General features: G+C 39.4%; 1 protein-coding gene across 1 annotated transcript in view; it reads left to right on the top strand.

Annotated features, from left to right (window-relative positions):
* The first annotated feature begins 2,723 nt into the window (after positions 1–2,723).
* siah1 (siah E3 ubiquitin protein ligase 1) overlaps positions 2,724–15,320 on the top strand; it is a 37,433-nt gene continuing 24,836 nt past the window's right edge. The window contains exon 1 of the mRNA XM_084733885.1: positions 2,724–2,879. The gene's annotated coding sequence lies outside the window, so the exon portion shown is untranslated. The remainder of the gene's footprint in view (positions 2,880–15,320) is intronic.

Below are 15,320 nucleotides of genomic sequence, written 5' to 3'. Positions count from 1 at the left end.
CAGACTTTTTTGACCGGAGTGGCTCAAGTGGGGCACTGACTTTAGCAGGGGTGGTGAAAGTAGGTAGGCAGGTGGCTCTTTTTTTATCCCCGTGGAGAAATTTCAGTGTCACAGCAGCAGAGATATTAGAGGAAAGGAACAATAGTAAATAAGAGGGAAAAAGACAGAAAAACTGGGCAATAGAATAATGCAGCACAATACAATAAAACTAAATAAAACCTAGAGATAATAGCAATGCCAATACTAGTAATGGTGTGAGAACTAGAAAAAGAAAATAAAGACAGGAAAAACTAAGTATTAAAACAGTGTTAGGCTGTATAAATCAATAAATTAAAGGTTATGAGATGTGTAATGAAGGATGTTTATCAAGCAGTGCAAACAGGCAGACAGACCATGATTAGTTGTGAACGTATGCACACGCACATATGAATACATGTGCACATTAATTTACCATTTTTACTGTTTCTTATTCCTGTGTTTCATTAAACAGTAATAGAGCGGCACCATGCAAATATAACATAAAACTTTCATACTTTATTCATTAAGTCCTCAAAAAAATTGTGTCTCCACTGTACCTCTTTCTTCCTCCTGAATTTATTTTCTACACTCACTTATTTACTTGCACACTCACACTTATTTTTTTTAAATTAGTAAATTGCCTTCCCTTTAGAAGCAGGTGTGCTCAATATATTCATGTATATCACAGAGACATGCTGTTACTGTCTGTGTGAGTACAGTAAGAAGTGTCTAAGCCGTTGCTGAGGACAGGACAATAGGATTACATTCACAAAAGTCTGTTCTTTCTCTCACTTTTCTTGCTGTCTGAGTCCCTCGCGCCCTCCAATGCGCTCAGGCTGCTGCTCGCCTACTGGGACAATGCACTTACATAACCAATCCCTCTCTGTAATCCCAGCCCGCGTAGCCCCTCCCACCCCCTACCTCTCCTCTCTTTCAATCACTCCCCCTCCTGGTACTGTTGGTGGTGACGGGTGGGCGGGCGGTGGGGGGGGGGCCCCCTTATGTCCAGATTACTATGGAAGAAGCGTCATGACCTCTTAATCTTAATCTCACCCAGTTACATGTTTGCTCAGACAGCATCAAGACTGAATCACATGGCTTCATTCTCAACTGCTGAACCACTGAGTTTGTGGTCTTTTTTTCTCTCTCTATTTTTATTTTGATGTTTGATGTGTCAATAGGGGACACGGTGATACAAATGTCCCATTTTTTAACCTTTTCTAAGTGAAATGTCAATGAAGCTTCTCACATGAGGTTACAGGATATGTGAGGACACTCATCTCAAGGTAACCAGAATTATTTTTCATAACTTTTTGGAATTCATTCAGTCATCATTTAAATGTGTGCAGTTTCCCTTTAAAGGGAAAATTCGACCTCAAATCAAAAAGACATATTTTCCCCTCTTACCTGCAGTGCTATTTATCCATCTAGATTGTTTTAGTGTGAGTTGCAGAGTTTTGGAGGTATCAGTCACATAGATGTATATAATGGAACTAAATGACTTGTGGTGCTCAAGGCCCCAAAAATACATTTGAAAAATTCAACAGCAGTGTCTTTTTTCCAGAAATCATGACCAGGTTATTCAAGATAATCCACAGACCTTGTTGTGAGCAGTTCCATGCAGAAACTACATTCACTCTACCGTCCACCAACAATATCACCATGCAGTAGGAAGCGTGCATCTACTCATAGAGGAGAGGTTACAGCATAAGAGGACGCCATTAATGTTTACCTCCTGCACTGTAATGAGCATGAGCATTTTGTTCATGAGTAAATGCACACTTCAACAATAAGTTGGGTGCCATCTAATTCCATAATGGCTGATACCTCCAAAACCCAGCAATCACACCAAAACATTCTAGATGGATAAACGTCACTAAATGTAAAAGATAAAGGTAAAAAAAAAAATTTTTTTTTTTATTTTGGAGTGAACGGTTGCTTTATTTGCAATACATCACAGAAGCAAGAGAAAACTCATGATAAAGATATCTTATGATTAATATACTGACTATTAGATCCTGACTGATGCTGGATTTTGGGGGCTAATGCAAAGAATGATATTAGGGGGGAAAAGTTCAGATATTGGTATATATAAGGTATAATGTACAGTAGGCAGGTCATTATTGTGAAATAAAACCCAACAGGACAATGCAGGACTGTGACATGAAGAGGGGGGTCTTGAATGCTCACTGTACGTTATTCTGCTTATTACATGGTTACTTCCCAAAATAAATCAATAAATTGACACAAAATATTTGAGTATTTAACAAAGCCATGAACTTTAAATACTGATTTCATATCAGCACACATCAGACTGCATACCCCCAATACTGATATAGACTGATATGGCTTTGTTAGATCAATATCGCCTTAAATATCAGATGACTGATATATCTATCTGGCTCGACTGACTGAATTTGAGAAGTGAAAGTAAAGTGTAACACTGCTGAAAACTTGATTCTCTAAGGGATTTTGCAGGTGTGTTGGTGTGCACTGGAGAGAGTGGGATATTTAAGTTGTTTTTTTTTTGTTTTTTTATTAAATAGCTAAAACAATATAAAAACATAAAATTACATGTAAGGCAGATATTTATGACTCTATTTATTTAGAAATCACGTTGTAATTTTCGATTACTGGGACCTGTTTGTACAATTGATTCGTGCAGCGCGCGCTCCCGCGACAAACTTCAACAACTGCGCGCGCTCCAGAGAGGTTGGTACTTAACGCCTGGCGTCTCGTCTCTGCTACAGGAGCTACACCGAGCTAACGAATGAAAGACGATAAAGAGACATCCTGGATCTATCACCTCACCGTACAGTCACACAGTAACCTGCAGTGAGCTGAAGGAGATTTCGTCCGAGGTGAGCGGGTGTGCCGGGGCGACACAAACACGGGCTTTTCGACTGTAGTGTATGAGGGGGGGAAAAACAGACGTTAGCTTCCTTCATTAGCGCCAGGCTAATGTTGGCTGCTAGCTAGCTGGCTAGCCGTGTCGATAGCTTGTTTGTTGCCTTGGTGTTTTAAATGCACGATAGTCTTCCTGGTGAACAAACATGACTGTTAACGTCCACTGACGTGTGCATGAAAAACGTTTAGGTGCTGGGTTCTAAGCATGTTCACACACTTGCTAAGCTAACAAGTCACCATTTCAGCTAGCGTTAGCTCCAGGACACTGCTTTACGGCAAGACAAGGCCTTGTGTGTCTGTAACAGTTAGTGCTAGCGAGGCTCTGCCGTCGTCTGCCTTGCCAGACAGGCCATTTTGCTTTGAAAGCAGGTTAGTTGAGGTCAACAGAAACCCATCATGGCTTTGTTTTGTGTAGCAGCGGTACTGGCAGAACCTGGTTTAGTGACGGCTGGAGAGGAAGTGATGACTAATGTTTACTCAAAGTAACACACACATCCACCGTTACTGTGTGTGTGTGTGTGTGTGTGTGTGTGTGTGTGTGTGAAAGAGAGAGAGAGAGAGAGAGAGAGAGAGAGAGAGAGAGAGACCTGTCTCTAAGGGGAGGACGCGTGAATGACAGCTTTTAGTTGTTATTGTTCATTGGATGGCTCTGCTTTAATACACGTTCACATGTATGTTTATTGAGGGTCCATACACACACTTATTCATACGCACACACACACACACACACACCTGCCCATGTGTTCTGGACTGTGCTGTCAGAAACAGAAACTCTTATGGTACCACAAACTGACAATCTATCTGTTGTTATTCTGGCTACTAAAGTCTGGTCAGGTTGAGGTGCGATGGATTTAAACTGAGATTTATCTGAGATCACCAAATTATAGGGATAATTTGTTTTTTATTGAAGTGGTATCTACTGTATTACCTATAGTAGATGCCAGTTGACATGCTTCTAATATGGAGAATCAACCCAAACCTATTTGTGATGCACTAACTATGCATAAGCACCTTATATGATCCCACTTCAAATAATCCAAACTATCCCTTTTAATGAAAGCAGTCATAGAACATGCTGGTGAGCCTGTTTGCTAATGTTTTGAATGACCAGAAATGGCTATATGTGGGGAAAAATAGCAATAAAGGAAAGACATGAGGTCTGACCAAGCTGGAGTTCTCAGCAAGAACAGCCTCAGTATAGTATCTGACATCACATGTGTGGCAGTGGCATGTAGATGTGTGTCAGGCATTTGTTGAATGTCATTTCAGCTCTGAAAGACTGTAGCTCCTCAATGCAAAATACTCAAATGCTGGTAAATGTAGCTTATAGCATGTTGCAAAAACACATAGAAACTGTGTTGTACTTACAACAAAGCAGTTTTCCAGAGAACAGGGTGTCCCATATAGTATTAAAGAAGAGGTTCACCACTGTAGATGCTTCCTGGGGGAGACTGTGCTGAACCTTCTTGTCATCTGTTTATTACTGGTTTCACTGCAGGTACTAATGGCACATACACTGTGCTTTTAATGGGTTAGATTTTTCTTTTTAGATATTGCATATGAAGCAGCTTGTTGAAAAGTGGTAGAAACAGTAAGACATCTATGTTGTATATTTGGAATGCACATAAAAACGTGTCCTTTGTCCATTAATTCAGTTTGTCACTAACAGTAGAAATATTTCTTGGATGTTATTTTACACTACTGATGTAATGACACCCAGCAATTTTCACTTTTTCATGACCAATCTTAAAGACAAAGAGTTAAATTGTTACTAGGGAAAATGCCACATGTGCTTTTTGTGGAGTGAAAGCAGGTACCTTCTTCTAAATGGAGCAACAATTTAAAAGCTACATATATCAGTTAAAATGGGTTATTGGAATATTGATTTTGGGTGTATTTTGCAAGGTATTGCAGCAAGAATATTGGAGTGTTTTTAGCCATTTTGACAAGTGGTCCTAAAGTTAAATTCAACCCATGGTATTTGTTAATGTAGACATTACTTTGTCTTTTGTATTACCACTACGATACACTAGATCAGAGAACAGTACCATGCTGAAGTGATGGCTTAAGCAGGTATATGTTGTTTTAAGCAATGTGCCACCAAGCCACTAAATTTTGTAGACAAAGTACATATTTGGTGGCCCAAATGTTAACTTACATAGGTTTGTCATATTCTCTTCCCCAACATATCAGTAGCTAGCTGAAGACTAGTAGTTTTTGCCGTTTTCATAGAATGCTGAACTATAGGTGCGAAGGGATTAGCGGTGTCACGATACCAGAAATTTAGTATTCAATACCAATGGACCCTTTTACAGTTTGTAAACAATGAGCAAGCTGTGTGCACAGTTGGGCAATGGAAGAATGGCAGACCACAACAGGTTATCAATGGGCGCTGCAAACGTGAGCAGTTTTGATCATGTCCTCAGTTCCCTTTTTAATAGCTTGCAGCCATAGATGCCATTGAATACTCTGAGATGGTTATGATTCTGTCGGAATTCTGAGCAACTTAAATCAACCAGTGGAATATCAATTCTGACGTTTGTATACGCAGCAGCCAGACATATTGGTGATTTTGGTGCTAGTAAAACATTTAATTCAATATTTGCAGCTTGATAACTCCATCTGGATGACTGGGAGAGACTGCTACTTCTGTTGCTGAAATGCATGCGCAGCTTTTCGATGCCATCAGCTGTGAAAGGGTCTACAGTGAATTTCCACAATACTCAATACCCAATTTGATACCTTGGTAAAAAATAAAAACGAGAATAAAATTCAGCTGTTATTATTTTTCTTTGCCACAAAACTCATCTAAGCTTCTTGGACACTTCTTAGAGACTATTTATTATGCCTGACCCACAGTAAGGGGAGCATTTTGCCATGTCTGGAAAGTAATGCAAAAGTGCAGTGATATCTGCTGCTGAACTTGAATATAAGTTGAACTCAGAGTGCAGCAGTAGTTAAAAGTTACTAACATATTAAGAAACCAGATGATTGTGTGACATTAAGTAATTTTGAGGACCGATGACAAGACGGTGGCCTGTGAACTATTTTTACATTAGGTTAGCCTATGGAGTTGAGCCATTGTAAATGTTGTTGATCATAACTTCCAACACGGCAGTCCAGCTGTCTTAGACAAATCTAATGTTAACGTGCGTTTCAGAGTAACAAGGAAAAAACTTTGTATACCTTGTTAATGTAATATCAGAATGAAGTGAAAGTTAATCACTCACCCTCTGGATGTCTGTCTGTAAAGAGCTCAGTAAAGTCAGTAAGCTGAAAGTGTCCTCCTTTTGTCTGAAAAGTTTGATGGGACTGTTTTCCTGTTGGTTACTGCCAATTCATTATTAATCCCTGATAATCCACCTTGAACATAGTCGCTTACTTGCGAAGATGACTAATTACTTTTTGCTATTTGATGAGTTGAGGTGGAACTGTGGCTATACATGTTGCTATCTTACATTTGTAGTTGTAATAGCTCCATCATGTTTTCTTTTTCCATTGGCATTTAACAGCAGTCTACATCACTTGTAGGTATATATGCTGTGTCTATCATGTCAGGAAGAATTGCATCTCTGGTACCGTCATGTCTTCAGAATTTTTGACATCCCTAGATGTCGGAATATTTGTGGAACTGTAACCTTGTGTTGCTGAACACTCACAGTATGTGGATAAAACTTAATTGATTGTTTATTGATTATAGTATGAATTAATGTAAAACGGGGTCCGAAATCAGACAAACGTCTAGTGGATTAAAAATACCTGCCAAACTTTTTTACCAGCCAAAACATATAATGAATGAATACAGCCTTTTTGTGCCAATAATGGTATGTGGCATTCATTACTGGTACCCAATGGTACCTTGTTTTGGGACTTTGCACCCTCTTTGCAATAACAAACTGTAATTTCTTTTTTTTTAAAAATCATTTAAATGCATCAATGTCAACACTGTTTTTTATTTAGATTATTGTTTTATTTATTTAGAGCATCTTATGTTTTAGTGTGTGTTAATTTCAGACCTTGATGTGTGATACAGAAGATGACCATATCGTCGTATTTGCATTTTCAGTGTCTCTACTAGTTGCTTCTGAGGGGCAGTTCCTTTACTTCAGTCAGCTGTGTGTAGTTCAGCTCAGATTGTGGTGTAATGGTTAATGAAAGGCTGTGTGTTGTGTTTGCTGCACAGAAGAGCATAAAAAGTCTCTGTTTATGTTGCATTACTACAGCTTCTTCCTGTACTCTTCACAGCAGAGCTGGACCATGAAAATCATGAGTAAATGTGATCAGTCATCCGATCGTGTTTGCTACTCTGCCTGCAGTTTCCAGCACTGAAATCATATGTGGAAGAATTCTGTTTTTTTGGCTATTTAATTTTGTTGTGTTTTGACAATTAAACTTTCTGCAGTTACATCACACAGTGGTTATCAGCCTGCCCCACAGCATAGGCTCCTGTCCTTAAGATGATTTGACTCCTAATTAAAAGTGTTCATATTGTTCATAATATGACAGGCATGACAGCTCCATGGCATTGATTAGGAGAGGGGTTATCCCATTGCTTGCTTCAATTGATTGCATTGATCTCAGGTGTAAATCAGCTCCATATAAGATGTCTGACATGAAAACCATTAACACTCTGGGTCCAGTGGAATGAATTTGGGTCCAGAGTTTTGTGTGTTCAGAAATCTGCTCACACACCAGGCTAATTTTGTGATTTTTGCTGCATTGAAACTGCACAATAGAGTATTCAGGATCCACATTTACAGCCAAGTACAAGATGTGATCGTGGGAATAAATCCAGACAAAAGCCTGGTCTCCAGACCCAAATGGAAGTCTGCCCTAAAGCCTGACCACAAAATCCTAGTGGAACCTTTTTCTTTAAAGCTCTTGGACACCCATATGCACATCATCTGCCATTCTGACCGGTTAGACCTCTGCACAGACTGAAATTGGGTAATGAGTGTTGACGGTGTCCTGGCCTAACGGGTGCAACAAAATTATCAGGAGAGTCAGGGGTGTTTATCAGTCAGTCTGCATATGTCCTCACGGTCTTGAGATGAGGTCTGATCAGCTAAAATACACAAAAACACACACACATACAATCCTGAGAAAAAAACTGGCTTCTTGTTTTGTGTTAACTGAGCTCAGTACAGTGTTGGATGTCTGTCATGCAGCAGCCGAGATGAACTTGTTTTGACCTGAGGGTTTTCCGTAGCTTTTAGAGAGGCTTAGTTGTTTGGTAATGTAGCCACCAGGGTGGTTTTCATATGTGGATGGATGTTGACAGATGCCAAGATGACAGGGATTTGTGTCATGGAGAGGAACGACTCATCCTCATGAAATCCCCATACTCTGTAAAATGCAAGAAAATGAAGGAGGTTGGATTTTTCATATTTTGTTTAGTTGGATGATAATTTAGCTCAGTTGTAGTGCCACATGCTCAGTAACTGTTTGCAGTAGGGTTGTAACTGGAAGCACAAACAACAACAGGGAAAACAAATTATTATATTTGTCAGTATATCAATATTTATATCGCACTAGTACTGTGATAGTAGTTTGATTACAAAAGATGAGATGTCCAATAAACCATGGTAAAATGAAAGACTGCAAGAAGACAACAGCAAAAGGGTGCAATACAATAACCTAATCTCACCACCTCAAGCAGCAGCAGCACCCAGTGGAGAACGAGGAGAGCCAAAAATTCCACAAGGAGAGCTCAACAGCTGTTGTGAGTTCTACACCATAGTGACATTCTTGACCATCCTCAAGAATGTCACTATCACAGAATACCTTGCAATATCATGATATTTTTTGGGCCGTATCGGCCATATCTAACATACTCACAGTCGAACGGGTCCATCACCAGTGGAAAACTTTGAATTTTGAATTTTGATGAAGCAAAATGGCTCAAGCAGCTCCAGCTGCTCCACCTCTCCAGAATCAGAGTATGCATTGCTGCATGTAAAAGGGAATATTATTATATTATTACATTATTTGTGATTGAAGGATTCATACTTGGGCTGCAACTAGCAGCTATTTTCATCATCAGTTAGTCTGCTGATTATTTATTGATTAATAATTTAGTTTACAAAATACCAGAAAATGCTCTCTGCAGTTTCTTAATCTTATGTTTACACCTTCAGATTGCTTGTTAGGGCTGACCTAGAATCCCAAACCTAAAGATAGTCAGTCAGATTTACTATTGTAGCAAAGATTAGGTGTGAATCCAAGGATATGAGAAACTAAAACTAGGAGCAGTTGATTGTCAGAATTGTTGCCGATTCAATTTTTAGCTCTAGTTATTTCAAATAATAAAAATCATAACAGACCAATTTGACAGATTTTTCAGCTGAATTACAAAACTGTGCACACATGTAGCAACATATGTCGATAAATATGTTTATTAGATTTCGTCTGTTTGTATTTAGAGCTTATCAGCCTGGTGTTTGTGGCATTCTCGAGGTATTTAACCACAACTGCTCATTAATATCATCATTATTATATAGGCCATCCAATACAGCATTTGGTCACAATGGCATAACATTTACACACACATTAGCAGTGTGCTGTATTTTGACCCATTCTCACATTCCTGAACATTTTGAATTTCCCTAACACAGAAAAATGGGCTACTTGCAGATGATGTGGCTCCGTCAGTGGGATTTTCTCTCGCTGAAGGCTATTGGTTTTTTAAGTGGCCGTTCTATTAGAAGTTTAGATTTTGGTGATGTCCTCAGTGGTTTAGTCTACCGTCTATCTGTGAATATAGGGTTTATTGGCTGACTACATTAAGGCTGTATAGTGCATTCTGCAGTGAGGATTATGTAACTACGCATGCTGCTGACAGTTGAGGTTTCAGTGGCACATGTTTGCACTGGTGGTTCAGACACCTACTGCATCATTATCAGTTCTTACTTTTGTGCTGTATTATTTCTCTGCCATAGAGGAAATGTTGAGGCTGTTTATGTGATGAAGAGCTATGCTAATGACAATCAGACCTTTTGTAGGATGTTTTACAGGTTGTTGACTAGTCACTCCCCAAAGACTGTACTGAATAAATAAGTGTTTTATAATGGCAAAAGGTTTCAAATCAATATTTTTGCTGTGTGTACATCTATGTATTTGTTATAATGAATCTATCAGACTGTGTTCTGTTGTGATGCTTCAGGTGGGCTCAATAGATTGGCCATAAAGGCTTATGGTGCTGTCTTTCCTGGGAAACACTGCTTGGATAAAGTTAGTTCTTAATTTGTACCATTGTGCTTAAATCTGAAAAGGTGCCACACATGATGCACCTTGTTTCAGCACCAGTTCATTTTGCAAAAGTTTAGGTTCAGATTTGCTTCACCAACCTCAACGTCACTTCATTACCAGGTTTAGTTGACTCATCTTCCATGTGGTCCATCTGAGCTGTCTGTCTGCTACTCTTGCTATCACAACAGCTACCTAAGTGTGTGCTGTGTCACATAGCATAAGAGTTTGTGACATTTCTGAACAAGTTCCAAGCCCTTTTGCAGCAAGGGTTGTCTAGTTAAGCAACAGTCACAAAATCAAATATTACTATGTTTTAACCTAATACTCATCTGCATAATGACCCTGCTATGAAGTGGATTTTTATCATTCTATATTCCTATTTCAGATCTTGGGTTCCTGGGTGTTGTAGCAACCCTATAATTTTAATCATTTCAAGTATGAAAAAAAAGTTTTGTCTGTCATTTTGGGCATGATCTGCCATGATACTGTAGTGTAAATATTACCACATCCATGACGAAAGAGGCAAAATTCAGTCAGAGCTGAACAAGAGTTGATAAGTGAACTCATTTAAGCTGTATGTTTTTTCTCCTCTTTTCTTCTTTTTGTAAGATCAGTGATTGGCTTTTTCTTGCCAGAATGGACCAGAGTCGCACTTGACATATACTTCGGACATTTTACTTACACAAGCCTGTACCCTTGACTTTTATCAAAGAACCAGATATTTTCTCAGACATTTTTAATATTTTCTGTTGATGAGTTAACCAGGAGAGTTTCATGGCAACCAAGCCCATTGAAATGCTCTAACTGTGATTCAAAAAACATTATATAAGAGAAATGACTGGGACTTTAACTTATGGAAACAGGGATGCTCAAAATAGCTTCTTCCACTTCACTATCACTATAGATGCATTCAGGTGATCATTAATCTATCAAGGTGTGTGTATCAGCAGCATGTGACCAGTGAATAGAGCTCAGATCTTCCTCATAAGAAGTACAGCTGTTACTGCCAGCCTGATGCAAAAGGAGTGTATGTGTGTGTGTGTGTGTGTGTGTGTGAGAGAGAGAGAGAGAGAGGCAGAGAGTGACTCATTGGCTCTGTAGCAGTGAGGTAATTCTAGATCTGTTACTAATGCCAAAGGGAGTCCCTGCTTGTTTTACCGCTCTCTTTGTGTGCGTGTGTGTTTATGCATGATGCACATCTACATCTGCGTGTTAAAACACAAGGGAGATGTGTGTAGTTTGACTTTGTCTCTGCCCTGATGTCCCAGCTCTGTGTGGATTCTCCATGGTAACAAGCTGCTAAGCTGCACTGTTACTCAGTTGTTTTTTTCTGCAGGGGAAAGGAGGTGACTGCCAAAGTAAAAGATGTTACAACGTTACCCCCGGAAGGAAATGTTCATGTGCTGTTTTGTTTCATTCAGGAATTAAATGTAAGGCCAGAGCTGGCTGCTATGCACTCCCAGTGATATTCCAGCAATCAAAGCTAACAAAATGTCTGTAGTTTGAACACTGTGGCACTCTCTAGCCTAACAATATAACTTCTTTTACTTCAGATCCAAATATGTCACAAAACACAGCTCATTGAGCCACACACTCATTGAGTATGTGTAATGAGTTACAGGTACAGGCAACAAAGTACAGTCAGTAATGGAAATGTCATTCATGAGAATACTTAATAAAGAAACATGAACTAAAATAAGTCAGAAGGCAACTGCACCCAAGCCCGAACAAACCTGAATCCAGAAAATGTGGCTAGCACTTGGCCATGTTTGTTTAAGAGTGTTTCCTCTATTACCTTATCCAGCACTAAGCCAGATGGGAGCACCTCTCATTAAAAGTAAATTGGTTCCTAACTAGTACATTCCAAACGGCCATTGCCTTGGTCACTCATACGTTACACAGCCGTCTAATCTTTCTCTCTTGGATCAGTATCATTGATTGACTTTCAGTGTTGGAAGTGATGGCCATAAAGTGGCTTTGCACTTATAATCCATCCTATATTCACAGTAGTATGAGTATATCTTAAACAAATGTTAAATTCACCTCAGTATTATCCTCAGGATGTACTCAGCCACTGTAAACTGATTGAGACCAGTGAAATCTCACCATGTGTGCTAATGAGATCTTCTAATACATTGTTAAATGGCACATCTTTCGCAGCTCAAGTGATATTTCTTTTATTTATAAATTGAGACTTTATGTAATCAAAGCATGTAAGTAAATAAAATACTCTTTTGCATTTATTTTGGTCTTGCTTCAGCGACTCGCATCGGATTAGTACAAACCGGACTGTAAATGGGATTGACAGCAGGAGTCATTTCATATGGAAATGTGGGCTTGTGCTCTACTCTTCTAGTGTGTTTTACAGCCTCCCTACCAAGGCGTGTTTTTTGTCTTTGACTCACTAGTCTTGTTGTTTATCTTACTTTCTTAATTTCAGTTCAATGATGCTTCATTGACTTGACAAATTTTAGACATTTGCATTGCCAAAGTGTGTGTAAGATCTAAATAATCTGTCTCTCTCTCTCTCCCCCTCCTTCCCACTCTCTTTGTAAACCCCTGGCTGTAGGTGAAGTGTTTGGGTCTCTGGAGGTGAACTGCTGCCTGGTCCAGATGGCTCATTGTTATATCTGCTGCCCTGCCCCTTTAATAACACACTTTTGGCATTGGCCAGTGTCACTAGTGCTGTTTTATAGTTCACAGTGTAAATGTGTGTCACAGCAGGTTGTCTTTGTGCCCGTATTGTTTGGGCTGCTGAATTTCAGACAGCATTATGTTTATGTTGTCTGGTGATAATGTGAACAGATGTAGTGTATCCGAGGAGAAGAGAATAGAGCAGAGGGAGTGCAGCTGTGCCCCCTGTCATCTCTTGAAGATGAACAAATCAAATATGCTTTCAAACTGGTAGTTTAACCACAATTCTGGAGAACCTCCCCTTGACAAAAAGGGTCAAACAGAAACATAAAATTAAGTAACTATTTTGATAATCAATTAATTATCAGTTCTTCTGCAAAACTGGCAACAATTTTCTAGGTTCACTTTCTTAAATGTGAGGATTTGCCGCTTTCTGCTTCAAGAAGACATCAGTTGGGACTGTGATGCAGATTTCTGTTGGAGTTGAATTAACATCCCAATATCCAATGTGCCATAGTTTTGAACTCCATCCATCCATTATCTTCCGCTTTTGGCCAAATGCCAATAAAGGCACTTTTTTTCTCAGCCTAATTGCAGAGAGATTCAAGTCTTGAAGTCTGGTGTTTATTTTTTATTTTTTTTATCAAATACAAAAGCTAACTCTAATTTATGCAATTTCAGAGTCAAATGCATTGCTATCGTTTCATTACATTCATTACAATGCATTTCTCCTCTCCTCTGCGACAGGCGGCTCTCCCCCCTCACTCCTCTCTCACAGCATAAACTAGGGATGTCCCGATACAACTTTTTCACTTCTGATACGATACCGATATTGCAGCCTTGAGTATTGGCCGATACCGATATCGATCCGATACGACATCAGCACAAATCATACATACTTTTATTACTTAGTTTGTAGTGTGGAATGTTAGAAAAGGCTTGATCAAGTGATGTTACTCAAACAGAGAACAATAGTCAGCAACCAGAGTCACCTATGGATAGAAGTGCTGGAGCGGAAAATGGACTGCTTATCGGAGCGCTTATATCGGAGATTTTAGATGCAATCTGATAAAATCCGATACTCGTTTTTTGGCTGATATTGGACTGATATCCGATATCAATATCGGATGGGGACACCCCTAGCATACACCCATGCACTGGTACAGACACACCCATCCACACTCAGAGAGTGGAGAAGAGAGCATTTCAGACCGTTACGGTAAAAAAAACAACAACAAACAAACAAAAATTGTAAATGGAGGTTCCTCAACTGTCCCCAAGCAAAAATATCAGCGTTTTTTAAACGAACCATACGTGGCGAGGCAGGAAGCACAGGTAGCTCTGTGGCCAGTGCTAGCCAAAATGAGAGCATCTCTCCCAGACCGACCACAGGGCTTGCCAATCTCCTGCCCCTGGTAACGTCACCAGGAGAGAGAGGAGAGAGATCGTGGTGCGGTGCGGTGCGGTGCGGTGCGATGCGATGCGCTATTCATTCATAAACTTAACTATCTGTGCTGTGAAGGTAATCTGAAGACAATCAAGTCGGGCAGCAATATATTCAGCTCTACCTCCTGTGTTGTCTACATTTTATAGATGTTCTAGTTTTGATGAAAAATGCATTTGCAGGTATAAAATAAGACAATGACATGCCTTCCTCAGTACACCGGTCATCACTTCTGCTGAACAACTGTGTGATGTGCATGCACAAGCGTAACATATCTGGTGTGACGAATTATGGCCCATTGTGATTGGTCCAGACTTCACATGGGTTAATAGCTGAATAAATGTTGTCTTTTTGTCAAACAGAAACTTTTTTGTCTTAAGGGTGTATTAAAATGCTGATTTTAATAATTAAAAATAAAAGTTAAGAAAATAAATGTTCTCCCAGTCATTTAAGGTGGGCCAGTTGTATATGTGGGTGGGCCCAGGCCCGTTAGGCCCCCCATAACGCTACGCCTGATGGATGGATGGATAGATGCATAAATAATTAATGAATAAATTAATAAAAACAGTGTTCCATTGCTAAAATAAAAAAAATGTGAACACAAATCAGTGTTAACTGTTTATTCAGGTCCAAATGCTCTGTAATCATGGTAATGGGGTCCTTTGACAAGAGCGTCCTGCAAGAACCCCAATGATGGACCACGCTCATTCGCACGCACCCCCCTTCCCAAAGCAAAAAAAGCTAGGGGAAACACTGCTATCTGTTTGAATACTTACACATAATTGAAGTGTCATCTATCAGCCTGTGATATGGGCAGAAATGCAAAGAGTATTTCCTTTGAAAGCCTATAATGGTTGATGACATATGCTGATATTATTGTGCATCCGAGGTCAAATTTAACATTTTTTTTTTCCACCAGCCAAATGGCAAATGACTCAAATTTTACCAAATGTTTTTTTATGCTGCTCCTTTATATAGCAGTATCATCATGCAGAAACCTATGTCACATCATGTGTGAAAAAGTTTTTGTAATGGCTTGAAAAAATAGCATTTTCACCCATAAACCTAT

This window comes from Lutjanus erythropterus, chromosome 13 (genome assembly GCF_056507025.1).
Source record: "Lutjanus erythropterus isolate fLutEry1 chromosome 13, fLutEry1.hap2, whole genome shotgun sequence".
Taxonomy (NCBI): Eukaryota; Metazoa; Chordata; class Actinopteri; order Lutjaniformes; family Lutjanidae; genus Lutjanus; species Lutjanus erythropterus.
This window is presented reverse-complemented; position numbering and strand designations above follow the sequence as displayed.